At 44.0% G+C, this 18005-nt stretch overlaps 1 pseudogene; it reads left to right on the plus strand.

The window, feature by feature from the left end:
* The first annotated feature begins 212 nt into the window (after window positions 1-212).
* On the plus strand, window positions 213-7999 carry LOC141572257 (GTP-binding nuclear protein Ran pseudogene; annotated as a pseudogene).
* Window positions 8000-18005: the final 10006 nt, after the last annotated feature.

Below are 18005 nucleotides of genomic sequence, written 5' to 3' on the forward strand. Positions count from 1 at the left end.
GCTCTTATATTCTTTCAAACTATATGTCACAGTGCTTCCATTAGGCACATAGTCATTATGTGTGGCAATACTACCGTAGTATAACTTTTTTTTTTTAAAGGCAGAAAAAGGAATTACAAGAAAAAATTGCATTTTTTTTCCCTTTAAAAATATCTAGCCTTCCTCTCATAAAAGCTTCTGGAAGGCCAGATATTGATATTATTCCTCTTTCCTACTCCATTTATCTAATTACTTCAGGGTGCATTTTAAAAGTCTCTACTAGAACAACAAGGATCAAAACAGTAACACGAACTAACACAAATTTAGTGCTTACTATGTGCCAGGAGCTGGTCTAACATGTTGAGTGGCTGGATTGACACATTTCAATCTTAACAGAGGGTGGATGTCCACTGTAGATTCAGTGGACCCTTTTGAGGAAGTGAGAGCCATGGGAAGAGTGGAGGGAGATAATTCCAGCGTGGACGAGGGGTCCCAAGCACGGACGAGCATGACCTATTCCACCGTGGCTGGGCATTAGTGAGTAGGTAGGAAAGTGGCATCAAATCCAGCTGGAAGAATATTTAATAAGGGAGAAACAAGATCAGATTCATATCTTAAGGCAATTGTACACATCTTCTATTTGAAGATATATTGTGGGGTGAAATGGGGTGTGCACAGGAAGGCATTGTGGATACAGTCAGCGTAATGGATGGTGGTGGCCTGGACTCGGGTTGCTGGTGGAGATGGACAGAAGTAGACGGACTCAGGAGGCATTTTGGAGATAGAATTGACAGAACTTGCTGGTAAATTATAAAAAGAACGTAGGATAAGGGATAAATAAAGGCCAGGTTCTGGGTTTTTCATTTGAGTACCGCGGCTAAGGGTAATGCCATCTTCTACGATGTGAAAATCTGGGGAAGTAACTGTGTCATGGGTAGGGAAATGGAAGGTTCTTTTCCTACCTTGTCATTTGCACAAATTGACACTGTGACCAAAAAATAAAGAACACAAGACTAGAAGGTTCACGCTTTAATTATTTTTGCATTGTAAAAAGAGACCAGACAGATGTAGGACTGGGTTCAGACCCAGAACTGCCATTTTCAAGCTGTGTAACTTCAATAAAATGGCTTAGCCACTCACCACTTGATGCTTCCATTTCCTCACCTCTAAAAGGGAGTTAATATGTCCTGACACACACTGGTGTCGATATAACATATAAATAGCCTTCCAGCTGGGTTTGATGCCACTTTCCTGCTTTCTCACTAATCCCCACGATGGTGAAGTAGGTCAGGCTCTTCCTTATTGGGGACCCCTCGCCCATGCCAGAATTGTCTCCCCCCTAACTCCTGGCCCAGTCTTGGGCACATAGTAATTCCATTTCTTAAATGTTAGTTATCATTCTTGGAAATAACCTGCACGAGATAAAGCTGTTATTTGCGATAAATTCTTCCTTGTGGGAAGAATTTCCTGTACATCTTCCTCTGCATCTCTTAGCCTGCGTGACAGGACATGACATGGACCAAGAGCACCTGGATGGCAGTGATGCCCCCAGATATCCCTGCCACACACTGTTTGATGTCCATATTTAATGTTTGTTTCTTTAGCTGAAGGTTTGTGTTGCTGGGCTTTTTTTTTTCTTTCTTTTTTTTTTTTTTTTTTCTGAAATACCATTGACCTTGAAAAAGAGAAAATAGTTTAAAGCATATTTATCAATAACAGAAAGTCATCATAATGTTGTGATTTAGAGCATGGAGCCTGGCTACCTGGATTTGAATCTCGTCTCGGCCACTTATGAGCTGTGTGACCTTGGGCAGGTTACCCGACTTCTCTGTGTCTAAGTTCTCTTATCTGTGAAATTAGGACATTAATGATTTCTACATCAAAGGGTTGTTAGGAGTTTTAGTGGAGGTAAGATATATGAAACCATACAACAATGCTTGGGAAATGGTAACCACGATATGTGTTACATCAAATACAGATAGTTAAGGTGTTAGAACACAGATGATTTTTGAGAACGTGAGAGAAAGGCAAGGCTGGGAAAGCAACGTAGGGCTAAGAGGTCCTGGGCCTCGGGAGGAGGGTAAGACACGGGGGGCGGTCATGAGAGGAGCCGGGACACAGACTTTTCTGCTTCTTGGTTTTGTCTTGTCTCAAACCTCCCAAGAAAGAAAATTCAAGGATGGCCTCAGTCCCAAATATTAGGGCTAATTATCCCCCTCTAGAAGCAGCCTATCGTCCAGGTTACAAACAAGGTGAAATGCTTTAAAACTTGCATTTCTGCTGGTCCCGCTTCCACCTGCAGAACCTCTCTACCGGGCATTTATAAAGGACGTGTCAAGGTACGCCGAGTGAGAAAGCCTGTACCCCCAAATTACATATTGTATGAGTCCATTTCTTTAATATTCTTGAAATGAAAAAATAGTGGGACTAGCAAACAGTTTAGGAGTTGCAGGGGTTAAGAAGGTAGTGAGGGCAAGAGAGAAATAGCTGTGGTTATAACAAGATAACATAAGGAGTCCTTACGGGGATGGAAATCTTTTGTACCTTGACTATGTGAGTGTCAACATACTGGTTGTGATATTGTGCCTTAGTTTTTTCAGTGTACCACAGTGGGGAAACTGAGTAAGGGTGTAAAGGATCTCTCTGAATCATTTCTTAAAACTGGGTGTGAAACTATAATTATCTCAAAATAAAATGTTAACTTTAAAAAAAATGGAGACAGGAGAAAGACTTAACTGACCCCCAAACTCATGTTGAAATCTAGCAAAACCCTTCCACTTGCCCATATTCCCTGCTCTAAAGGAATTTGTAGTTGTAGAAAGACCTAACCAGATGAAAAGTCAGACAAACCGATACGTTTCTTGTCACTTAATTAGGCACTCAGTTCACCTACTGTTCATTCTGTCACTTATTCATTCAACAGACATTTTGGGTGCCCACCTATATACCCGGGACTGTACTAGGTGCTGTGGATCCAGGAAGACAGATAACAGACTTTGCCTGTCCATGAACGGAGCAGATATTATAGTGGGCGAGATGGACAATATGTAATGCATGCGCAATGAGATAATTTCAGGGTGGTGAGTACTAAGGATGCAAGAAAACTGGGTAATATAGGCAGGGTTAATGGAGGGGAGCCTCTTTCAATAGGGGAGACAGGGAAAGTCTTTCTTTGTGGGTGATTTGGTCTGAGGGCTAAATGATAGAACAGAGCCCCAGAACAGTGGAGAAGAACATTGCTGCATTATCTTTAAAAAGGTTACACTTGTGGTAGGGAGAAGACATTGAAAGGAAGGAAGAAGGGAAGTGAGGGCGCAAGTTCACAGGCCAGTTCACTGCCCCAGGCCTGAGGTGATGGTTTCCTTAACTAAGGTTTGGTAGTGAAGACAATGGTGCCATTTTCTGAGATGAGAAAGACTGTGGGGGAGGAGGAAATTCGTTTGGTTGGGAGAAAGAAATCAAGAGTTCTGCTTAGTCATGTTCATTTTAATATGTCTAATAGACATCTACATCGGTCCACAAACATTATACAGGTTCATTTTTTCTCTCTCTCCCCATCAGTGCTCCATCAGCTCTGAGGTGCTCTTCCGTGTTCGGACATAAATGGAATACCACACTCAGTGCAAAGTGGCTTCCTGCAGGCCAACAAAGGTTCATATTGTGCATATCAGAAGTACAGAGTTAGCAACCTGAGGGGGAACCTTAAACAAGAGGAAATGGGAGCTGAGCAGGAGTCAGACAGATAAAGTCTTTATTTTCCCTTCTCCTATGGCCTACTCTGAGGTACACTATCTTTAAGCAGCTCTTCCAGAGAGAGGTTCCATATACTATGTGGACACAACTTCTGAATGACCTTCTGGGATTCTTGGCAGCTCTCTGTGAGGTGGAAGCCAGGATGGTAACGCAGCTCATCACATTCTGTCACATTCTACCACACCTTCTTTTGCCTCCTTTCCCGTTTTCTGCTACACCCAATACCTTGCACTTGCACCTCCCAATTAAACTGTTAGCATCTTAATCCTTGCCTTAGGCGCTGTTTTATTGAGGACCCAATTAAGACAACATCCAAACAGAGAAGTCAAGCAAGAAGCTAAAGTCTAGAACTCGAGAGAGAAGTCAGGATCGGAGCTACTAACTTGGGCAACATCACAAGATACGTAGTATTTACGGTCATAAGACTAGTGCAGTCAGAGAGAGAGAGAGCGAGATGGATAGAAATATGGGTCAAGGAGCAAACCTGGAGCACTGAAATATACTGTTCAGGCAGAGGGGTGTGGATTCAGCAGAGGGGAACTGAGAAAGAATAGTCAATGAGGTAGAGGAAAATCCGAGGCGGTGCAGCGATACAGGCAAAAGAAGGGGAGAGTGTCATAAGAAAGATGGGAGTAATCAGTGGGCAGAAGCTCGCTGACAGGGCTAGTAATAGAGGAGAGAGGGGAGACCATTAGGTCGGACTCCATGGCAGTTGCTGGTGGTCTTGATGAGAGCAGTTTCAGTAAGACAGCAGGACTGGAGTGGTAGATGAGGAAGTGGAAATTGCTAACATCATAGATAAGTCTTTGAAGAAATTTCAGTGGAATTGAGGAGGAAATAGGGCAGCAGCAGCAGCAGAGTCTGTTGGCTGGGAAATATGTGTAGGAGAACTTACTGTCTGGGAGTCAATTAGAATAAGATCTAATCCTTTTTCTGCGTACGTCAGTTCCCTCTCTGGGCATTAATTTCCTCATTTGTCAAAGCAAGTATCTCTCAAATCACTTCGGACTCAGAAAAGCTGAGTTCTATGGAGATGCTGAAGCTGACAGAGCAGGAACAGTGAATGGGGAAAGCAGGGTCCCTGAGAAAACGGTGTAAGTCTTTCAGGGGCAGTAAAAGGGAACCTATTTCCAAGTGTAGGAGGAAGGATTAAATAAAAGAATGAGTGCAAAGCACTTAGCACAGTGCTTGACATTATACTAAGAACACAACACACTTTGTGTGTGACTAGAAACAATAGAGGTAGTATTAGGAGCAGAAACACGATCTACTGCACACACAAGAGAGTACTGTTTGGAGATAAAGAAGGAAGAAGATGGAGATGAACCAGGCAGTGCCTGCTGTGGCAGCGAAGACCACACTAGACACTGCTTGTGGAATGAAGTATGCTTATGGACCTTATGACGTCAGCTCCAAGCTGGTGGCTTAGATGATGGGAGAGTCCACCAAAATGGGAAGACATTTGACTTTTGACAATTCTTCCTATTCCATATGAAAGTAAAGCAGGTGTGCAAGGAGCTGAGAATAGCCAAGACCACTTCAAAGAAGAACACAATTGGAGGACTTAACCACATGTCAAGATAAATTATAAAGTGCCAGCAATTAAGACAGTCTGGCATTGGCACAGTAGACAAACTGGTGGGACAGAGTAGAGTCTAGAAACAGATCCATGCATATAGAGGCACTGGATTTATGAAAAAGATGGCACTTCAGAGCAGTGAGGAAAGGGTAATCTTATCAATAAATGGTGCTGCATCAAATGGATATCCAAATGGCAAAATAAGAATAAAGCTCAATCCTTGCCTCATATCATAGGAGAAAAATCATTCCTTAATACTCTTAAATAGGACACAAAAAGTACTAACCATAAAGAACGGTATCTATATATTGAATTTTATTAAAGTTACAAATATTGATTCATCAAAAGATACCATTAGGAAAGTAAAAAAAAAAAAATCAAGTTACAGAATGAGAAGAGATATTCACAGTACATATAACTGAAAAAAGGTCCAAATTCAGAGTAGATAAAGAATGCTTACAAAAGAAAAGACCGCTCAATTGGAAATAAATGGGCCAAAGACATGAACAGGCCCCTCACAAAAATAGAATGACCTGTGAACATGAAAAGATGCTCAACTCGCCCTCAGGGAAATACCAATGAAAATCATAATGTGATATCACGAATCAGCCACAAGAATGAAAATAATTAAAACAATGAATAATACCAAGTGTTGGTGAGGAAGTGGAGCAACTAGAACCGCTGGTGGGAATTGAAAGTGATACAGCCAGTTGGGACAAAGTGTGGCATATCTACTAACCCTAAACCGTGTGTACAAAACCCGTGAAATCCGAGACGGGCCCAGAGATACTTCTGGAAGTAACATCACGACAGCTACCCAAGGAGAACCCCAAGTTCAGTTCAAACTTGTATTGGTTGGTGATGGTGGGACTGGAAAACTTACATTTGTGAAACATCACCTGACTGGTGAATCTGAGAAGTATGTAGCTACGTTGGGTGTTGAGATCCATCCCCTCGTGTTCCATATCAACAGAGGACCTGTCAAGTTCAATGGATGGATACAGCTGGTCAGGAGAAAGCTGGTGGACTCAACGATGGCTATTACATCCAAGTCCAGTGTGCCATCACAATGTTTCATGTAACTTCAAGAGCTGCTTACAAGAATGTGCCTAACTGGCTGAGAGATCTGGTACGAGTATGTGAAAACGTCCCCACTGTGCTGTGTGGCCACAAAGAAGATAGGAAAGAAGGAAAGTGAAGGCAAAATCACTTGTCTCCTACTGAAACAAGAATCTTCAGTATTCTGACACCTCTGCCTAAAGTAACTACAACTTTGATAAGCCTTTCCTCTGGCTTACTACGAAACTCATTGGAGACCCTAGCTTGGAGGTCGTTGCCGTGCCTGCGCTTGCACCACCAGAGGTTGTCACAGATCCCGCTTTGGCAGCACAATATGAGCGTGACCTAGCGGGTGCTCAGACAACTGCTGGCATCCAGATGGGGATGACGACCTGTGAAAGTGAAGCTGGGGCCCCGCGTCAGAAGTCTAGTTTTGTAGGCAACTTTCCTGTGATGTAAGTGCTGCAGCGTGTTTACCACTTCATTACATAGCTAAGCAGACATGTGCTTAATTTGGGGGATTTGGAAGGAGACGGGTGGGCTGCAGAGTGAGTGTGGCAGTTGGAAAAATACTTTCATGTTTTGGACCTGCATATTTAGCTTGTTTCCTTATTGAGTTTCAAATATAAGACTGTGAAAGTCACAACACACACACACACAAAATCTGTCAAATCCATTTCTGGGTATATATCTGAGATGTACAAAAAAATGTCCATTGCAGCATTATTCATAATAGCCTCAAGATAGAAACAACGCAAATGTCCATCAAGAGTAGAACAGATAAATACACTGTAGTATATTCATAGAATAGAGCACTGTACCTGTGAAATAAATGAACCACTACTATAGGGGTGGCCTGATGGCTCAGTTGGTTAGAGCACGAGCTCTGAACAACAGGGTTGCTGGTTAAATTCCCACATGGGCCAGTACGCTGCGCCCTCCACAACTAGACTAAAGACAATGAGCTGTCGCTGAGCTGCCCGAGGGGTGGCTGGATGGCTCAGTTGGTTAGAGAGCGAGCTCTCAACAACAAGGTTGCCGGTTCAATTCCCACATGGAATGGTGGGCTGTGCCCCCTGCAACTAAAGATTGAAACAGCAACTGGACTTGGAGCTGAGCTGCGCCCTCCACAACTAGATTGAAGGACAACGACTTGGAGCTGATGGGCCCTGGAGAGACACACTGTTCCCTAATATTCCCCAATTAAAAAAAAAAATGAACCACTACTCTACACGACATTGATAAATCTCACAAATATAAAGTGCAATGAGAGAAGCCAGTGACAAGAGAACACATATTGTCTGATTCCATTTATGTAAAGTTCTAAACCAAGAAAACATCATCTATGGTATTATAACCACAGGAGAATGGTCTCTTTAAGGAGCAAGAAAGAGGTAGCAGTGGGGAGGGGCATGAGGCGGATTGGGTGCTGGCATTCTGCTGCTTCTTGAGCTGGGTGGTGGGTACATGGGTGTGTTTTCTTTGCAATAATTCTTCAATACTTCACTTAAAGTTTGTGCACTTTTGTGTAGGTATGCTCTACTGGAAAATAAAAAGGTTTACCTAAGGAAAGGGTGATCCTCATTTACACAAGTGATAAAATGTTTCTCCGCACCTTGTTTCTGACAGCGCTCCTCCATCCAGGGTCCCGCTGCATGTGAGCTTGCTGTTCTCACCAAATAAGTCAGTCACAAAGGAAAAAATGTAATGGATTTTCACAGTTTTTTTTTTTTTTTTAAGTTTAATGTCTTCCTTCTAAGGTCATTTAAAAACTCTACCCTCAAATAAAACCATGAAAACTCCCCCTCCCTCTCTCCCTCCCTCCCTCCCTCCCTCCCTCCCTCCCTCCCTCCCTCCCTCCCTCCCTCCCTTTATGGTTAAGAAAACTGAAATGCTCAGTCTAAGGACAATTGTCCTGTGATCAGAGGGTGAGAGCGGATCCGAAATAAATGCATTCACTCACTTGATAAATATTTATTAAGCACCTATATACCTCAGGTGTTTTTCTAGGCACTGCAATGACAGCAGTGAACAAAGGAGAAGGTCCTATTCTCGTGGAACTTGAACTCTGGTGGCCGCAGAAAATACACAAGCAGACCAGCAAATGCAATGGAAGAAAAAACAAGGGAGGGGGTGTGGGGTCGCGGGTGCGAGTAAGGTTTTGCTATAGTGAGGAGAGTGGTCAGGGAAGGCCTCGCCCAAAGGTGAGAGACCTGGAGAAGAGGAATGGCCAGGTGGGTGTCTGGGAGAAGAGCGCTCCACACCACAGGAGACTGAGATGAGAACAGTGTCTGTGTCTGAGGGACAGCCAGGAGGCCAGTGCCGCAGGAAGAGCAAAGACCAGGGCAGAAATCAGAGTCAGAGATCGTTAGGGCCTGCTAGGCCATTGCAAGGGCTCGGGCTTTTCCTCCGAGTGAGATGGGAGCCCTGGAGGGTTTTGAGAGGAAAGAATGACACGCTCTGACTTAACTTTGAAGAGTCATCAGGCTGCTGGGAGGGAGTAGACAGAAAAAGGGTAAAAGCAAAAGAAAGGAGCCCGGGTAGGAAGTCGTTCGGGTGACACAGCTCAGAGACCATTGCCGTGGACCAGCGGTGGCGATGGTGAGAACTAGACTTATTTTATGGTCGAGACAAACAGGGTTTACAGTTTGGAGGTGAGGTGTGAGACAGAGAGAGGAGTCAAGCAAGGTTCTTGGCCTGAGTAACTGGAAGAACGGAGTTCTTGTCACTGACGTGTGGGAGGAACAGATGTGGTGGAAGTTTCCAAAATACCATTTGCACATGCTCAGTCCATGTCTAGTAGACATCCAAGTGGAAATTCTAAGGAGGCTGTTGGAGATAACGAGCCTGGAGCTCAGTGGAGAAGTTGGGACAGAAGATGTAAATGTGGGTGGTGGTTAAAGCTATAAGACTGGATGAGATCACCACGGGAGAGGATATAGACAGAAAAGAGAAGTCATCCAAGGAATGGCCCTCTGAGATCAGCCCTGCCCTAAATCCTGCTTCCGCTGCAGGACAGAAATGTATCCTCATGCTGGAGGAATTGGCCCCGTTTCTCCTTGTGCCAGATGGCTGATTTGTTACAGGTGTGAGAATAAACGGGGCAACATCATATCCTGGAAATTGGACCTCAGTGGAGACCAACCATTCTGTGAGGGAAACAAGCAGACATCTTCAGTGAACCTCCCCTCCCGCCCTGTCCTCAGCTCAGCTGGAATTTGAACTAGCATGGAGGGTAAGCTTCTCCATGCTAGTGCTGGCTTGCCAAGCACCCATGGCCATCTCCTCTGGTGTTCTCTTTGCCTGTCTGCTCAGCCAGCCCAGGGCATTCTGCTCTTCCAGAGGGTGCTTGGGCCCTGGGCAAGCAGAGCGCCATGTCACACTGAGCCAGAGACTGAGGGCTGGACGAAAAGCAGGGGCTGGGATAGGAGCGGAAACGCTCTCCTAACATTTTCCATTCCCTTTATAATGAATCATGATATGAGCAGGGCCCCTGCTAGAAAGTTCATAAAAATCATACAGGATTTTAAGGTTTGAGCAAAGGGAAGACATGGCTGGCTAGGGAGGCCACAGAAGGCGGCAGCCAGAATGTCCTCCCACAGTTACTCCTTAGTTCTAAAACTAGAGTGCAAGGGAAATGAAGACACACGGTGGGGTAGAAGCTCTTGAAATGCCTCCCAGTTTTCTTTCTCCTCAGCTTTACCGTCACCACTGAGCTCCCTAGGACTTGTCTGAGGGAGTGCCCACCAAGCAAAGCACCCACGGAGAGGAGAGAAGCCGGAGAAACAATAGCAGCAGAGATGGTGTTTGTTGACTTAAACTTTCCAGTGTCCCATCTCACTTTCCAGAGACTCCATCATTGTCCCACCTTAGCAGTCATTCTCTTGGAAGATTCTAACATACACTTGGTTTCTCTACCCACTTCCTCCCACTCTCAGCTTGATCCTTTTTCCCCTTCTCTCCTCCCCTTTGTGATAAAAAAACAGAAGATAGACATAGCATATTCCATAGTCTCCAAAGTCTCAACGGCCTGGTACCTGTTTGAAGACCTCCCACTCTCCCCTCTCCTCACATTCACTAGATTCTCTACTCTTTGCTTTTCCACCTGAGAGGGAAAGTGGTCCTAGGAGCCCACAACCTGGAAATGGGTGTCACATTTATGCAGATGGTACCCACCTGTGTTAGAATGGGGCTCCCTCTGAGTCAGCTTTGGGAATTCAGCATACAGCAATCAAAATTGGGGGAGTTTGAGATCCCTAAAGAGTTGGAAAGACAGAACTCTCTTCTACCTTCAACCAGAGTCCTACAACACAATAATGAATTACAATTTACTCTCTGTTTCTTGTCGCTGGTAAGACAGCAACTGTTTTGGTACAGCCAAACTCCACTGCAAACCCTGATGAAGGTAAATGGAAAGGTGACTTTATGGCCAGCTTCACCTTGGTGTTTCCCACTGGGTATCAGGTAAGCATTAAAAATAATCTTTTTTGCTCAACAGAAATTTGGTAAAGATTGATAGTCTCATAGTTTACCCATCCATGCTTTTCATTTATTCACTCAATCTCTTCTTACGGAATGACTACTATGTCCCAGGCTTGGTGCTATGTGCCTCCAGAAAGAATGAAGAATTGGGCAGATGAAACAGTAACAGTAATGGGAGAGGCAAAGTAATAAACAAATACATTAAATCATTACATATTTTAGTAAGTGCTGTGAGATATCTGTGGGCTGCTAGCCCAGAGGGTGAGGTTTGATGACCTGCATGCTAAACATAGAAATAAATGCAAGTTGCATTTTTAATGACTTGCTTTTACACGTAACTTAGGAAACATTCTTTGGAGAGTCACAGCAGGATTTAAAAATGGAATTGCTTGCTCCTGAACTAGAACATCAGCAATATCCATGATCTCATGAAGGTAGGTCATATCTCCTAAAATGCCTTTCAAATGATTTGGCTTTGCCTCTATGAGAGAAATAAACCAAAGGAACAACCCAATTGCCCCAGCAACAGACACTATTGGTTGTCTACCCATCAGCTGTTCTCTATTTGCCCACCCCCTTTTCCACAATCGTGTGTAATGTCTGGGGAGGTCTTTGCGACGCTGTCCCTGAGAAAATGGTCCAAAACTCACTATTTGGAAGAAATAGTGGATCATGAGCACTTGTTTGGAGGAAATGTGGCTCATGACATCTCCTTGAGAGGGACGATGTTATGGAAGGCCAAAGGAAGCAATGTGGGTTGACACTTTCTTTTCTAATGTTGTTGCTTTTCTGGACTCAGAGAATAAAATCTATACCATAGCCTTCTGTCTTCTAAGTTCCTCTTAATAAGACCCAGGGCCACCAATCCTCTTCTGTGGTAACCTAAACATGTGGCCATTTTCCTACTCTTTGGTAACTTACAAGTACATCTCTGCTGAGTGGATGGGAAGTGAGTAATCATATTTTACACAGACCTATAAACCCTGGTGCCTGTCTCAAGTCTCCCTGTACATTACCTCATTTGGTCAGAGTCCTAAATGTGATGAAGGGCTCTCCGAAGACCTCATCTCAACCTGCCTTGATTTTAGGTCAACAGCAAATGTATGTCTCCCTTCCAACACAATTAAATTATAAATAGTTGACTGGTTTGAAAGGGTTCAGATAATTCAAAAAGCATTCTTCCTAAGCAAATGTATGGAGTTTCAATTTGGGGATATAATGGTCATTGGAAATTTGTTATAATGAAAGAAAATAAATAGAAAACAATTTTTTAAATGAGGGGAGGAAGACTCCAAAGTTAAAGAGTCAGCTCCAAGTAAAATAGGATTTGGCTTACGAAACCTTCAATTGCACTCAACTTTGGAGAGACATACTTATCCCACACAGAAAAAGGATGTGTAGAACAAGGTGGTCAAAATGACCCAGAACCACAGCTGGCATCCATCATCATTGTTTGAAAAAGTTTGTGTGGAGTTCTTTCAAAATTGTTAACTTTTTAAAATTTAAATCTTTATTTTCAAAATTCATTTGTTACGTCCCAAAGGCCTGCCCTGGTGAATGAGTGGATTTGTTTGTTTATTTGCTTGTGAAATCTTTTTGCATTTTCATACCATAATAAGGACTTTCTAAGGTCATATGATTTACTTTTATTAACAGCATCAATACACTTGTTACAGTTGATTTTTTTCTTCAGGCTGAAGCACTACATGAATAGCCCTGCAGCCATGCACTGGCTGCATTTACCTGGGTTCTGCCAGGGTTTTTTAATCATCAAAGAGAGATGAGTTTTTTCCATAGTCATTATAAGACAAACAATGTTTAGCACTGGTGGGTTGTCTCATTGACTAATGCGGCGGTGACAGGCAAGTAAAGATTCCTCAGGAAGAAGTTCAAAGAGGAGACAGAACTAGTCCCAAGTCTTAAACTAAGGTAGTGTTCTTGGAAAGAAAGGGAGTGAGTCCTGGTTGTAGTGTGGAAGCAAAAGCAGGAAGATGGTGGATTACTTGAATGTGCTTATCCTCTAGATATACGTGGACCTCAGAGGCTGGCAGAGGGAAAGAAGAAAGCTGGGAACTGCCAGGCCCAAGATTATATAGGGGCATAAAGCAACCATCAACATCAACGTCAAGTAGAAAAGATGTGGCTCCCATTAAGTTAATAGGCTAGCATCTAGATCTAAATGGAGTCTTCTGGGGAAGAAAAGCAAGATCACAGAATTTTTTAGGACAAGGGTCAGCAAATTAAGGGTCAGCCAAATCTGACCCATGATCATTTTTGCAAATAAAATTTTATTGGAACACAGGTGAATTCCTGCGACGACGACAGAATTGAGTAGTTGTGTCCAAGACTATAGGATTTACAAAGCCAAAATATTTTTTATCTGGCCGTTCACAGAAAATGTTTGGCAACCCCTGTTCTACAAGAACAGCAATGTGGTTCCAAGTGATGTGTTTGGTTTGAAGACACACCCTCGTCATGGGCTGAGGGGAACCTCTGCAAAGAGGAAAATGGTAAGGTCTAGACAGAATGTCAAAGCTACCACTGAATGATTGAGAGTTCAGGGCCTCAGATATAGGCAGAAACCAAGGCAGAAGTTTAATTCTATTGTCAGGACAAAGATGGTGGGGATTAAGGCGAAAATGAGTCTCAGTAGGCTTGTGGGATACAAGTTTACCTTAGTCATGGAAGAGACCAAGTCTAGGACAGCAAGTCCAATTTCAGTGACCTTCTGGTGAGTTTGAACCAGTGGTCAATTCGAAGTGCTCGGTGCTCAGCAGAGCTGGGAAGGCAGAGGTTGTCCCCAGAGGAAGGAACTACCAGGTCTAACCTGGATCTTTCTGACAGAAAGTAGGAGGTGATGCCATTCTCTCCATTTCTTCTTCAATATGATAGCTTATCACCCTCATCAACCCAAGGTGATGAGACTGAAATGTCTCCTGGGTAGGATTGTGAGATTTAGTAAATGAAAAAGACACCAAGTTCACTTTGAATTTCAGATAAATAAGTGAAACAAATTAATGTAAGTATGCTGAAATATTGCATTGGACATATTTATACTAAAAAATTGTTTGTTACTTGAAATTCAAATTTAACTGGAGTCTTACATTTTGTCTGGCCCAGGAAACTGGCTTCCTTTGTAATAAATTATGACTAAAGTAAGCAATGTTTTAACTCCTGGGACAGAAAGAAATTTCTAGTCCTTTGGTTTCTCTTCCAGTCTTTTTTGCTTCTCCCTTCCTCCACATATAGATAGATTCCTTTCTCACTTCCTCCAAGTCGTCTCTACCACTTTCTCTCCAAGAGCAGTCCAGGAGAGGGGAATAATCTCATCCATCAACACTTCCAACAGTTGTCACCGCAATAAACTTTAATTTTAAAAAATTACAATATGGCTTCAACTGTCATCGATTAAACCAGAAAAGGGCTGAAAATTTTTAGAAAGAAGAAGTTAACCTTCTTAAAGTGACTCACAGGAAGGAAACCTGGTGAACAGACAGTTAGATGATTGGTTTCTGACTCATAGGAAGTTTCTTTGCTGGAGATTTCTAGCCATCTATCACCATTAGTTTGCTATCAACTAACCACTGAAGTTTCCCTGGTAGCATGCAGAGGATGTCTTGGTAAAACACTTGGATTTAGATTAACTGCTGGGCACTTGCTGATTCCAAATGTTGAATTAAAATGAACATTTTAGGGATTTACAGAAGGCCTCAGATAAAAAGCTGAAGGCTCTGTGAAGGCCGTGCTCATGGTTTTAAAGCTTCATGCCAGCATTGTAGGAAAGGTTCAAGAGAAGTCAAATCTGTGTGGCTTGCTCTATGCTGCGGTCACAGCGCATAAACCTCACCTGCAGTGAAGAGGATGTGGGTTAATATTTTGCTCAGCGATCATTTTAAGAGTATGGGTAATACATAAAATATGTTAAAAATGTTCAACTGATATGATTTTCATTATGCCTCCCTATCGATCATTTCTTCAGTAACCTTCCCACCATTGTGGCAATATTGGAGGTGCCCTTTTGGGTCTCCCTTCAAGAAAGAACTTGCTGTTCAGCTGTAAAAAGTGCAATTAGCTTACAGCCTCTAGCTGTTAACGCCTAAGAATCCATCTCACCCTTTGAACTGAGGCCATGCTTTTCCTGGGACAGCCCCCAGCCAATGGCAGCACACAGAGTGGGTGCTGGGTCGGCCATTTCTTTTCAACATGGGAGTCCTCTAATGAGCAACCTTTGTTCTGGAATTCCCCACTGGGTTGACCAAAACTTACTCAGATCTGTATTGTGGTCTGAACCCCTGTACGATCCTGCTTTCTCTTACAAGTGTTACTTCCTAATAAACCTCTCACATTCTTAATTCTTCCTCAGGGTTTGCTTCTCTGAGGGCACACTCGACACAACCATCATAGGCCCAGAGAAGTGGGCAGGACAGGTGTCATTCTAGCAAGGAAAGAAATATTTTGAGGGATATGTTCTTACCAGAAAAGGGGAGGGGGGGAAGCGGCATACGCCTTCCTGTTCTGGAGAGTACAGTCATGAGAAGAGAGGTGGAGGCATGCCGGGTAAGACCTTCACATATCAGGGTCTTGCCTTGCCCTTCCTTGGGGCCAAGCCTTGTTGGGGAAGGAACTATAGAAGCAATCAAAAAGGTATGGGGAGACTAAGAATATTGGGGCAAGTGACCTACTTTCCCACACATAGCCTGGAGGAGGCTGAAAGCAACTAGGAGAAGCCCCACCTTTGTCTCTGCACAATGTTAACATGGCTTGAGTGAAACGGTGCAGCATTAGCAGATACAGGGACCTTGGTAGTTAGCAAGATGCTGTATTTTTGTATTCCCATGTGCCCTGGTGAAGGTCAGGGAGGTTCAAGGGGGACCACCAGAAATGCAGAGGCCTGAGGTTGGGGAGCAGAAGCCAGTGAGATGAAGGAGCTTGATTTCTAGAGGTAATGACGGTGTCATGTCCATGGCTGTGGGTGCCGTTGCATGCCAGTGTTCCAAGTAGACCAGGAACACCTCCGGGCACACTAGCAAATGCCCCAAACACCCAGCAGGGGAGCCCCTCAAGACCAGAGGTTGCCATGCTGATTCCCACTCTCATAGCTACATGGTAACAGCACCATCGAGACCCAGGTGGTTGCTGGGAGACCAGGGGATACTGGGAGGGGCCAAGATAAGCCGACTGGTTGTGCAAGTCCAGTCTTTTCCTGCATACTCCATAGGGTTGGGACTTATAAGGAAGATGTGATGGAAAACAAAGAAACTGCGTATTTTTGCATGTTTGAGAGTGTGTAAATCAATTAGGGACCCTCCTCTACGTACATAAAACATTTTACATTTTGAATTTTTGTCCAAGCTATAGAGTTAAGGAAGGTCAAGCTTAGTGTCACTTAAGTCATATTCGAATAGCAGCTTCCTGCAAAGAACCTTCATGGGCTGGGTAAATTATAGCCTCCACGTATGGTGAATGTTTGGCTTCTCTCTAGACCACATTTTCCAAATGGTGGGAGATAAACCACCGGTGATAGCCAAGATGATTTTAGGTTGTGCGGGAACAACCTTAATTAACACTGAATCACACCCACAGTATTCCATTTCCAGTTTCTCTCAGCTCTTCTGATCCCGTAAGAGAAAGTTTTGGTGGAGCTCTTGTCTCTAACCTCTCTAACACTTTCTAATTCCTCTTTTTAACAAAGTGAGAGCAGACTTCACACTCTGGGTATCAACAACCCCCCTCCACCCCAAAACTATGCTCCATGAAGTAGCCACAGGGAGCCTTAGACACAAGTTACATCAGCCCACTTCTCTGTTTAAGACTGTCCAATGTCTCCTCATTTAACTCAGAGGAAGAGCCTAAACCCAAAACCCTCAAGGCCCTATCTGACCTGTGTGGGGACAGAGCCCCAGAAAGCAGTTTCCAGGCTCTTGGCCTCACATAGAAAGGTGTTGGCTCAGGTAGTAAATGGCCATCAATTGTGATTGGATGGCCATCAGCTGTGGCTAGTTGGCCGTCAGCTGTAACCAGTGAGCCATTGGCCACTAATATAACTGCTGTGGCTACGCTAGCAGAAAATGGGGGCTAGCAAGAAGATGGTGGCTGAGCCTGCAAGCGGTGCAGTGAGGGTTGCGAACAGTGTGGCTCCTGCTTCCTGTGTCTCCGGCCCAGTGGCCAGTGAGAATATAGTGGTATGACTCCCCTACCTATGGCTCCGTGGGTGTTCCTTTTTGGCTTCACCATGTCCTGCGTTCTTATGTGGGGAGCGGGACCAGAGACCCTGCTGGACGCCCCCCCACAACACCTGACACTCCCTACTGCACCCTCACGCTCTCTCCTCTGCCCTCACTCAATGCATCGGCCACAGTGGTCTCCTAATGAGGCTCAGAAGGCTCTTTCCCCAGATACTCGCACAGCTCACGTCTTCATCTGCCAGGACTGGACTCAGATGCCCCTTTCGTAGTGAAGACTCCCCCGGTTATCCTATCCTAGATTACAGATGCTCGCTATACTCCCTATCCTCCTTTCTGCTTTATGTATGTGTGTGCACGATATAGTTTATGTACTCATACTGTGTTGTAATTTTTAAAAAATAAGTTCGTCATTTTTATTTCCTGCCTCTCTCGCTTGAATGAAAGCTTCATGAGATCAGACATTTCTATTCTGTTTACTGCCGTGTCCCCAGCATCTAAAACAGAGCCTGGTATGTAGTGGATGCTCACACAGCATTTACTCATCGAATAAATGAGTTCTCGGCTCGCTTCTACCTGTTATTGTCAGTATCACGTCTTCCCTCTCTCGTGCCTCCATTTTAATTCTGCTTCCTTTCCTGGCAAAGCAAACACAAGTAAACAACAACAACAAACCTCAACATACTATTAGACCCTCCTTCTCAACTTCACAGAAATTCTGATATATGTGCATTTTGTTTTCCTTCCAAATGGAAGATTTGGGGTGTGGAGTGTCAAAGGAAGAGAATTTGGAGAATTCTTGACCTGGCTGGACTCTCTTTTTTCCCAGCTCCCCATCCATCTTGCTTCCGCCCTTGCTGCTCTCACTGTTGTCACATTCCTGCCTCATGAGTGCTGCTCTTCAGCAGATTGCAGTGCTCGGGCTGGGATGGTTTGGAATTCGCAGGCTCAGGTTTCCAGCATCCCCTCGT

The sequence above is a fragment of the Rhinolophus sinicus genome, chromosome 14, assembly GCF_057876585.1.
Source record: "Rhinolophus sinicus isolate RSI-liver-muscle chromosome 14, RSI-T2T, whole genome shotgun sequence".
Taxonomy (NCBI): domain Eukaryota; kingdom Metazoa; phylum Chordata; class Mammalia; order Chiroptera; family Rhinolophidae; genus Rhinolophus; species Rhinolophus sinicus.